Here is a 10,974-nt window from a genome sequence, read left to right as displayed (position 1 = left end):
AGGACAAAGATGCATCTACATGTATAGCAGGACCTGGGAGGTAGAAAGAAAAACCCAACAGCAATAGTAATAGACAATGAAAAAGGTTAACAATTGTCCCTTTGTTTCCAGGCTAAATCCCGTAAGTCCGATTTCAACCTCTGAGCAGAAGGAGTGTCCAGATGGGCCAAAAAAGGGTCCCATGTGCGATAGAAAAGGAAAGGTTTGTCCTTAAGTGCTGTAGAGAAGGCTTCCATTGGCACAATACATATCACAGACTGTAGCCACTGGTTGACAGATGGAGCCTTATCAGAAATCCACAGTACCATAATGCACTTTCGAGCGTAGCAGTATGTGAAGGAGATCTTTGCTGCGAAAGCCGGCAGGTAGCTCATCACTTAGTCCTAACAAGCAAGTCCTTGGACCCAGATGCAGTCGGCAATTAAATATAATACATAGCTTATCCATGAGTGATCTCCAAAACTGTAGAATAACAGGGCAGCTCCACAGACAATGAAAAAAGGAACCAACAGCAGACTGACATTTGTTACAAAGATTAGGCAAAGCTGGAAACATCATGTGTCTCTTCTCAGGTGTAATATAAAGCCTATTTATAAGTTTAAACTGCCTTTCCCAAATATAATTAGATGCCAAGGCTTTAAAAGGACGACAACACAACTCATCCCAAGCTTCAGCATCTACAGCGCCTACGTCTGATTCCCATTGTGTCATGGTCCTGAGTCTGAGGACTCAGTGTTTTGTGTTTCCTTATGCTTTTGTTCATTCCGAGTGTGTATTCTGTTGTGATTTTGCCATTTGTTAGGTTTCTGTTCTTTGCCTGCCTGCTCCCACTTCTCTGTGTTCCCTCTGTCTGTCCATGGTGTTATTGTGTCTGCTCATGAGTCTGCCTGTCAAGTTCAGTGTCCTGTCTGGTTCTCTGTGTCTGTTAGTTTCCTGTTTTATTCTGAAAGTTCTTGTCTCATGTCAGTGTGTTCAGTTTTACCTCTCCCCTGTCTCGTTAGCCTAATTGCTCCCAGCTGTGTCTCCCTCCTGTGGCCCATTCCCTGATTACTCCCCGTGTATTTAAGCCCTGTGTTTTCCTGTGCTCTCTGTCGCGTCGTCTGTTTAATTCCATGTAGTCAGCATTATTCCATGTTTCTTAGTGTCACTCTGCTCCTCGTTTCATGTCCTCCCTTTTGCATTAGTTTTCCCAGTTTAGGTTTATGTTCGGTTCTGCTCACACCTTGGTTTTGTGCACTGTAAATAAACCCAGTTGCACCTCCGCCATTGTCTGCTATTGGATCCTCCTTTCTCACCCTCCACACGACTGCCGCCCCAGCCGTGACACATTGGCCCTTGATTTTGTTAGAGTTATCCATTCTAAAATCAGAGAGAATGTTATAAATCTTTTTAGTGATACATTTTAGTTGGGTAGTTTTTACCATGAGTGATTCTATAAGAGAAAGACCAAACCCTCCATTAAAATCCTTCAATTTAGAAGTAATATAGTGCTTTACCTGGAAGTACTTCAAAAAATCCTTATTGGTCAGACCAAACTTGCTTTTATGTTGATTAAAAGTAAGAAGAGAGTTCTCATGTACAAGATCACCCACTGTATTAATCTCTTTTTGAGACCAGTCCGCAAAACCAGCCTGAAGACCAGGTAAGAAGTCAGGGTTTTCATGAATAGGAGTAAGAAGGGAGAAACAATTATAATATCCTTCCAGGCGCCTGACTTTGTGCCAAATAGTGAGCATATTCTTTAACACCATATTATCTTGTGTTAGAACTGTGGCTTTACCTGAGGAAATATATAGCAGGTTCCTCAACGGATACCCTTTAAAGAAGTGGACTCAGCGCTCAGGTAAATGTAATCCAGATCGTCCAGAAACCATTCTGTAAGAAATTTAAACTGTGCAGCCAAGAGGTATTGTGGGAAGGAGGGAGCGGCAAGACCGCCTTTCTGAACAGGCAAACACAGAAAACTGTATCTCAGCCTAGGTCTTTTCTTACGCCATATAAAGGAGATAATTGAACCATTTAATTTTGACAAAACTTTTTTGGACAGAGCAAGCGGTAACATCTGGAATAAATACAAGAGGCGAGGGAGGATATTCATCTTGACCAGACGAATACGATCTAAGAGAGACAGAGGGGGGCTGCACCACCTATCCAAATCGCGATTGATGGTCTGAATTAAAGGGGTGTAGTTTCTTTTAGATTCGGTGAAATCTTCACTCCTAAATAAGTGAAGCCAGAGTGAGACCAACGAAAAGGCTGAGAAATGTTTGGATCAACCTCATTTATAACAGAGAGGGGCATACCCTCACTCTTAGAAAAATTGATCTTGTAGCCTGAGAAGGAGCCGTATTGGGAAATTAACGAAACTAGTCTAGGAATTGAGTGAGCAGGAGAATTTAGAAAAATTAAAACGTCATCTGCATAAAGTGAAATCTTATGCAGATGCTATCCAAGAAATGCTATTTCTTGGATAGCAATTAAGGTCTGGCTCCAAAGGTGAGTCAGTCCTCACAGACTTCTGGCAATGCCCAGAATGCCAAAACCAAGAAAAAATAATATTCTGCAAGACAGTGGATGACATTGTTGAGAATAGATTCCTTCATGTACATCAAAGCAGTTAATGAGTGTAAGAATACAAAATAGAAAAAAAGGCCTGGGATGGGAATAAAGAACTGAGGTACAGGGCAGGAGGACAATCAACCCCCACCCCCAGGACAGTAGCAAGAGTTACTGAGGGTGAGGAGCAGACAAAAGGCAAAAGGGCACTACCATAAAAGGAGATGTGGGTCAGGGTGTCAGCACCCTTGGAGGACATAGAAAATAATCTTTTTAACTGAGAAGCATCAGAAACTGACAATAAAGGTTTAAGGTTAGAGTTTGGGGTTGGGGCTGACACCTCAGGCCTCAGAGAGTTGATTCTGAACTGTGTGCTGTGTATCTGCAAAGTAGCTCAGCCACTGTGGTCGTCTAAGGAGCTTGGAAAGAAAAGCATCTGGACCTCTTTAAGTTGCTTGAAGACGTTTCACCTCTCATCTGAGAAGCTTCTTCAGTTCTAAGGTCAAATGGTGGAGAGTCCCAGATTTAAATCCAGTGGGAGTTTCCCCCCACAGAGGGACAAAGGACCCCCTGATGATCCTCTACCTAATCCCCTGAGCCAAGGTGTGAAAATGGGTGTGGGTCACAATCAGCCAGGGTTTCGGGTGAGCTCATTGTGAAACCCAGCCCCACCCTGTCATGTGATTTCCTGAGGTCAGATGGCCCAGGATGTGAGTGGGCGTTAAGGCGTCTGGGAAGGATCTCAAAACTGGATTATAGATGGCAGAGAGTTGGTGTCGTATACCACCGCCTCTGTTCAAATCTTTTGTCCCTCTTTGGGGCTCCTTAGACTACGATGACCTAGATGACAGAAGCTCCACAGACAACCACTGTGGTTGAACTACTAAAATGTTCCAACTCTAACCCTACCTTCATCAACTGCCACTTGATACTAGCTTAAAATGTGTGGACAGGACATGCAGTAACATACAGGGTGCTACATACAGTGTGACACGTTATGTACTGCAGCTTGTTAAACGATATACAACTTCCACTTTAAATATAATTCGGTATTTTAGATATCTCTGTAAACAACAACGTAGTCATTACTAGAGAACACGATGAACAAATTCCCATGCTTCCAGAGGTGATGATGAAATAGGATATATGAACACTTTGGCACTCCACTCCACTTTGGCCCAAACAGTGAGTGCCAGATCGTTCCACAGAGATTGGTGTGTGTTGTTATTTAGACTAAATGACTGAGCCGATAGTCAAAAAAGACTATGCTGAGTGTGGGTTTCAAGATAAATGGATAAAGTCATCCAAGATCATGCTGTAATTTGACGCATAACCTGCAGGAGCAATGGCAAGACATGTCATAAAGGGATGAAGGGGATTTGAATAATTACACTTACTGCTGAGTGCTGCGTTAGTTAAATCCCACATCAAGAATTGCCAAGTTAAAACCAAAAAGTCGTATGAAAACTCTATTAGTGTGACATACAAGTCTTATTCTTACAGATGGCCTGCATCATGTTGGCACAAGGGCTGAGTGACAGTGCATATACTGAACACCCACTGCTGAGTCTGGAAAGGCACTCGGGTCTCTGTAGTAATCTGATGCAAAGACTGCACTGCTGAACATACTATCCTGCAGTATAGACAAAATGTTCATGTATTGCTGAGTGTGGCTTCAGCACGTTAAGAGAAAGCAAATAAAAGACAAAAATTGCTGAATAGACAAATCTGTGCAGTTGCTCTGGGTTTGAAGAGACACAGTCCTCTGGTGTGATCTGATAAACAGACGGCTACGTAGCCTGCCAATGTCTACCTGACAAAGAGACAACTGATGCTCTGCCAATGGGACATGTTTAACACGCACACTCTATAGAAGACAAGAAGCAATCATAAACTTGGAAACTCTAGAGCTGGAGGCCATCTGGAAAGACAACAGCATCAAGAAATTTTAGCAGCACATTCATTATTGATATGACTCCAACAATCTTCATTGTTAACCACGTTTATAGAAGCCGACATCTTTAAAATACATTTGGTATCAGTTGAAAAAAAGTACTTCTTTCCTGTTCGCGGTAAAATCAAGAGCCTTTATTTTTGGATTGAGCACTTCGGCTGCCAAAATACAGACGTGCATGAAGGTCATATTGGACACAAAAGTTACATGCATTATTTTTGTTTCAAGTAATCCTGATTCGTGCTGGCACCTTATTAAAAACACAGAGTACCAGCTTAAGCATTCATTTGTAGGTACTCTGAACTGAAAAGGTGTAGTTAAATATATCAGACACACCCTGAAAGGGTTATTTTGGTGAAGCAGTCATTCAGCATTTGGTTCATACAATGGAAATCAGATCTCTGTGACTAAGGCCTAGTGTTGAGAATGAAGCTGCTCTCTAACATGGGCTCTGTAAGCTCTCTCTATAAGGTTGTGACTGGTAGCTTTTATCAAATGGTACTAAATGAAGGATGGAACTAAACTGGGCTGAGTCAATGCACTTGAATATGTATGAAGACTTGGTGTGCTACTGTCACCTGCAGTAGTTAAGTAGGCTTTCCTTTAAAAGGTGAAGGTCTGACAAGATGTGCAGGACAAATGTTTGAGCTTCACTTTTTGCTGAGACTGCCATTGGAAGAGAGGGGTCCTTCTCTAACTCCAGTCCTGTCACATTTACCTTTGTCTTCTCTGTTCATTCAACATTGGGAACTGCCAAATATTTCCCATCTGCTGTAACTCTAACACAAAAACAGACAGTGCAGACGTAACCACCAGCACAGCTTAGCTGGGAAATGTGGTGAAATCTGTATTGCCTCGGTTTAATGCACGTAATGTTAAAATCGCTCTAGGTTCTTTGCTAGCTTTGCGTTAGCATGCTGTCTGTGCAGATGCTTGCAAAGAGCCAAAGTTGGGTTAGTAGTATAATAGTGACTGTGTCTGTCCTGGAAGCATTTTCCACTTCACCCTTGGGCTCTTGTCCTTTTGTGCAATAAAAATCAAAGCAGTGTCCAGATCGCCATTGCTGAACCCATTTTCTTCCTGCACACACAAACTGAAATCAGCTGATTGTAATGAAAGTGAAGAAAATAGAAGGTTGCTTTGATGTTTTCTTCTTTCTATCCACCTGCCAACTCAAGAACCTTTGTAATGAAAGTACTGATGTAATTGTAACTGTAAAGTAATTACTGAATTCAGTAAAATAACATCTTACATTACCGTGTAACTGAAAGATGTAATGCGATTACAGTAACATGTTACTTTGTGTTGCATTGGACCAACATTAAAAAAAACCAATGCAACAGTTTGAACGCCTACTACGATGCTTCTAAAGAAGTCTGGATCTTAAAGAAAAGTAAATGAAAGTTTGCCCCAGTTTCTTCAAACAGCAAGCATGAGATTGGATTAAGACATCGGAACCAGCTAATGCACGCTAGCAACTATTTCTAGAGCCAGATGTCATGCCGTTCCCAAACAATCAATAAGGACTATGCATGTAGAGTTATGATGAAACTAATCTATGTTGTTATTTCAGACACCGAATCATACAACAGGTGCACAAGGCTGTAGTGGAGCAGACAAAGTGCTGGAAACAGCAACATGACGTAATGGCTATAGAACAGGGGTGTCAAACTCAAATACACAGTGGGCCAAAATTCAAAACTGGAACAAAGTCGCGGGCTAACATTAATATTTATTGAAAAAAAAATCTTCCTCTAGATATGAGAATGAATCTGGACTCAAACACGTTTTGCTGAAAAACTGAATATGGAACAAGCAAAGCTTAATACTAAACAATATATATATTAACTGCATAATACCAGTAGGCCAGCTCTAATAGTAATTTGGTATGGCTTCGTAATTAGGCTGCGGGCCAGAGTTTGACACCTATGCTATAGAACAACAATGTGAAAAAAGTGAGTGTCCTGGAGAAGGATGAACAAGGGATATTGTTGGAGTCAAAATGTTCAATGTTGTCATTGTGTTACTTAAATTTTAAGTCTTGGTTCAAACTGTATGATCAAAGACATTCATTTTTCACCACAAAAATTCTGACAAAAATTTATTTAGAAGGAGATACAGTGACAAATTTAACACATTGTTTTACTACTTGTAAGTTGCACTTTAGGCAGCAGATTGTATACACTTATGACACACCCACCAAAAAGAAAAGTATATTTTAAGGCCTGCTACAAACCAATGCACATGTCTATACACTGTTTTAATCCAGGGACTGTAGTAGAAATGCTGCACATCAGTTATAACGTGCCCTGGTGTGTTGACTGGGAAAACTGTGACTTGGTATTATAATGACTGAAGATTCATGGTGGGTTAAATGAAAAACAAATATGGTGACACATTATGTTTAATCTTGTAAAAAAGTAAAGTAAAATTGTCATGGCCTGGGTCTAGGGACCCAGGGCTCAGGCATTTTCAGTGTATGTTTATGTTTATGTTTTCCGTGTGTTGTATTGGTTTGCTCTCCATCTCTCCATGTGTCTCTGTGTGAGCTTCCGGAGGTGTGGGTTCGCTGAGGAGACTGCGAACCCGGAAGTGGTCTACTCGAGAGACGGCCGCACCTGCCGCTCGTCGTCCTCTGCCAGCTGCAGCAGATTACGCTCGTCTAGGAACGGCATTTAGGACTGCAGCTGAGCTGAGGCCGACGCTGGATCCTTGAGTCAGAACTCGTCAGTACTGCCGTGAGCTTTTACGTAACCTCCGCGGAAACAGATCCCCTGCTAACCCTCTGCCTTTTGTGTTACCAGGAATCGGGAGCGGAGTACGCCTCTAAAGTCACGGTGTGGGAATTGGAGTTTTTTGGAGTCGCCACCTTTCACTTCTCACGGACATCTGCACTGTGTGGGATTCAGGGAGAATCACCACGGGACCACAGTGCTGGGATTTTGTATATAGTTGTGTGTTTTTCACCTCCTGTAAATAAATCCACTGTCCTTCACTTAGAGTCTCGCATTTGGGCCCTGCTTTCACTGTCACTCCACGGTCTGCCATCGCAGCCCGTGACAGAAGGATCCAGCCACTATGGACCCAGCGGACTCACCGCGGAAGCGCAGCTCCCGTTTTGACGGGACCCGACTAGTGCTTGGAGGGCCTCCGTGCTGCCGTTCCTCGCTGGCAGCCTACCCTTCGGCCCACTCGTCTGCTTCCTCTCCGCGGACGCCTCGGTCTCGCAGAGAACGCCCTAGCCGGTCCCGGGAGGATTACTATGAGCCTGACAGCAATCAGCTTACGCCCGCTCAGGCATTCTATAAGATGCTAGGGATTATTCTCGTGCCACCCGACACACCCAGCGCTCCCACATCACTGCAGGAGCAGCCACATCAAATTCCGCCCTCGTCACATTCCGCCAGCTTCATGAACACTACAGCTCGTGTTTCTCCGGTTTGGGAAAATAGAAGTTTTCGTTTTAAGAGCGATTATTCTCCCATAGGTTCAGAAGACTGTGCGCCTGACGTTCTTTCAAATCCAGGAATCAAGACTGTTTCGTCTGGAACTCTTTATTCTGGGGCTATGTTTGTTCAGTCAGCTGATCAGCAGCCACCTTCAGTTCGGTTAGCTGATCAGCGGCCACCTTCAGCTCGGTTTACAGCGCCACGTCTGGACCCAGCGGTCTCTGAGGAGAGGCTCAGGGGGGAGGTTATGGACAAGGTTTACCGCATGTGTGAGTTGTGGTGGGAGAAGCCCACGGAGGGGTTGCGTCGCGCCGTGGAGAGGCGGCTGCAGGGGATGCTGTTTGAATTCCCCTGGTTGGTGGACTCCCTTAATTCAGTTGTCCTGGACTTCCTGCTTTCCACCCTCCACCTCCACTCTCCTCCTCAGGCTGCTCACCGGCCCGGACAGCTGGTGGATTCACAGCCTGAGACGCCGGCCCCGACGTCTACATGGAAACGACGTTCGCGCCGCCGGCGTTCCTCACCGCAGCCGCCCTCCCGGACATCTCAAGAACCGGCTGTGGTGAGTAATAAGGACACTTTTTCATTTCTCACCCCATCTTCTTTTTTGTTTTCAGTGGATGGTGACGCCGCTGACGCTGCTGCAAGCCGGCCTACAGTACGACTAGCGTCGCCTCATTCAGCAGTCTCCATGCCGCTGGCGGCTTCACCATCTGTGGATGTAGCGCCGTCGTCATCTCATCCGCATGTAGTCACCCCTCAGCCATCTTCTTCACCGGCTCTGCCTTCACCTTCCCCGCCTGCGTACACCGCATCACCATCTTCGGATCATCCATCTGTGACTGGAGCGCAGCCGGAGGTGCCCGCACGGCCAGCTGTGGGGCCCTGCGAGCGGGAGCCGGAGCCCAGCGAGCGGGAGCCGGAGCCCAGCGAGCGGGAGCCGGAGCCCAGCGAGCGGGAGCCGGAGCCCGCTCTGCCCGAGCCGGAGCTCAGCGAGCCGGAGGAGCTCGGCGTGCCCGAGCAGGAGCTCAGCGAGCGGGAGGAGCCCGCGTCGCCAGCTGTGGAGCTCAGCGAGCCGGAGGAGCTCGGCATGCCCGAGCAGGAGCTCAGCGAGCGGGAGGAGCCCGCGTCGCCAGCTGTGGAGCTCAGCGAGCCGGAGGAGCTCGGCATGCCCGAGCAGGAGCTCAGCGAGCGGGAGGAGCCCGCGTCGCCAGCTGTGGAGCTCAGCGAGCCGGAGGAGCTCAGCGAGCCAGAGGAGCTCAGCGAGCCGGAGGAGCTCAGCGAACCACCAGCAGAGGAGCTCGGCGAGCGGAAGGAACAACCGGCGCTGCCAGCCGAGGAGGGGCTCTCGCTGCCAGCCGAGGAGGGGCTGTCGCTGCCAGCCGAGGAGGGGCTCTCGCTGCCAGCCGAGGAGGGGCTCTCGCTGCCAGCCGAGGAGGGACCCGCTCAGGCGGAGGTCAGCGAACCGGAGGGACCTCCACGTCTAGCGCGGCCTCCACGCCATCCACGTCCAGTGCGTCCACGTCAGCGACCGGCTCGTCATAGACCATGTGCCACGCCTCGCTGTTGCTCACTGGAGCAGCGACGTTGCCATCGGACCCGTGGCAGGCCACCAGAACCGTTCCGCCGCCACCGGACCCGTGGCAGGCCGCCGGAGGAGCAGCGCCGCCGCCACCGGACCCGTGTCAGGCCACCAGAACCGTTCCGCCGCCACCGGACCCGTGGCAGGCCACCAGAACCGTTCCGCCGCCACCGGACCCGTGGCAGGCCGCCGGAGGAGCAGCGCCACCGGACCCGTGGCGGGCCACCGGAACCGTTCCGCCGCGGCTGCCGGAACCGTGGCCGCCCGCCGGAGCTGCTGCGTTTCCATCAAGGGGTTAGAGGTAGGCCACCTGAACTGTTTTGCCGCCACTGTCTAACCCGCGGCGGGTCCCGCTTGTTTTGCCATCCTGCGGGTCGGCCGCCGGAACTGTGTTTGCTGCCGCTGGACCGGGGGATTGGACTGTTGAACTGTGTTTTTCTGTTGTTGCTTTGTAGTGGCTGTTTAGCGGAGTGGTTTTGGGGCCCTCCGTCCTGGACCTCCCGCCGCCCGCCCTGGGTTGGTTGTACTGTTGTTTTTGGTTTGTGTTTTTGGGTCGTCGGGAGCCGACCCTTAGAGGGGGGGTACTGTCATGGCCTGGGTCTAGGGACCCAGGGCTCAGGCATTTTCGGTGTATGTTTATGTTTATGTTTTCCGTGTGTTGTATTGGTTTGCTCTCCATCTCTCCATGTGTCTCTGTGTGAGCTTCCGGAGGTGTGGGTTCGCTGAGGAGACTGCGAACCCGGAAGTGGTCTACTCGAGAGACGGCCGCACCTGCCGCTCGTCGTCCTCTGCCAGCTGCAGCAGATTACGCTCGTCTAGGAACGGCATTTAGGACTGCAGCTGAGCTGAGGCCGACGCTGGATCCTTGAGTCAGAACTCGTCAGTACTGCCGTGAGCTTTTACGTAACCTCCGCGGAAACAGATCCCCTGCTAACCCTCTGCCTTTTGTGTTACCAGGAATCGGGAGCGGAGTACGCCTCTAAAGTCACGGTGTGGGAATTGGAGTTTTTTGGAGTCGCCACCTTTCACTTCTCACGGACATCTGCACTGTGTGGGATTCAGGGAGAATCACCACGGGACCACAGTGCTGGGATTTTGTATATAGTTGTGTGTTTTTCACCTCCTGTAAATAAATCCACTGTCCTTCACTTAGAGTCTCGCGTTTGGGCCCTGCTTTCACTGTCACTCCACGGTCTGCCATCGCAGCCCGTGACAAAAATAAATGTATTTAGTATTTTTCATGGTATAGCTGTAGTGTTGAATTAGCTCAATCAGCACAAGCACATTAAGAATACATATTCACTCTAATAGTACTACAGTATTCATTTTTTTCCTCCTATAAATAATGACATTCACACCGTGTGTCTCTGTGTATCCCCCATTTATCCAGTGAACTAAACACTTAGCTGGCCAGTCTACAAAGCAGTCAGTCT

The 10,974-nt window shown here is 47.7% G+C and overlaps 2 long non-coding RNA genes across 2 annotated transcripts; both read left to right on the top strand.

Annotated features, from left to right (window-relative positions):
- Positions 1-6,955: 6,955 nt before the first annotated feature.
- On the top strand, positions 6,956-7,511 carry LOC113027506 (uncharacterized). The gene is made up of 2 exons (XR_003273069.1): positions 6,956-7,236; positions 7,315-7,511. It is a non-coding gene; the product is annotated as an uncharacterized LOC113027506 (long non-coding RNA).
- A 2,206-nt stretch (positions 7,512-9,717) lies between these two features.
- On the top strand, positions 9,718-10,695 carry LOC113027505 (uncharacterized). The gene is made up of 2 exons (XR_003273068.1): positions 9,718-10,420; positions 10,499-10,695. It is a non-coding gene; the product is annotated as an uncharacterized LOC113027505 (long non-coding RNA).
- The last annotated feature ends 279 nt before the right edge of the window (positions 10,696-10,974 follow it).

Source organism: Astatotilapia calliptera, chromosome 7 (genome assembly GCF_900246225.1).
Source record: "Astatotilapia calliptera chromosome 7, fAstCal1.2, whole genome shotgun sequence".
In the NCBI taxonomy this organism is placed as follows: domain Eukaryota; kingdom Metazoa; phylum Chordata; class Actinopteri; order Cichliformes; family Cichlidae; genus Astatotilapia; species Astatotilapia calliptera.
This window is presented reverse-complemented; position numbering and strand designations above follow the sequence as displayed.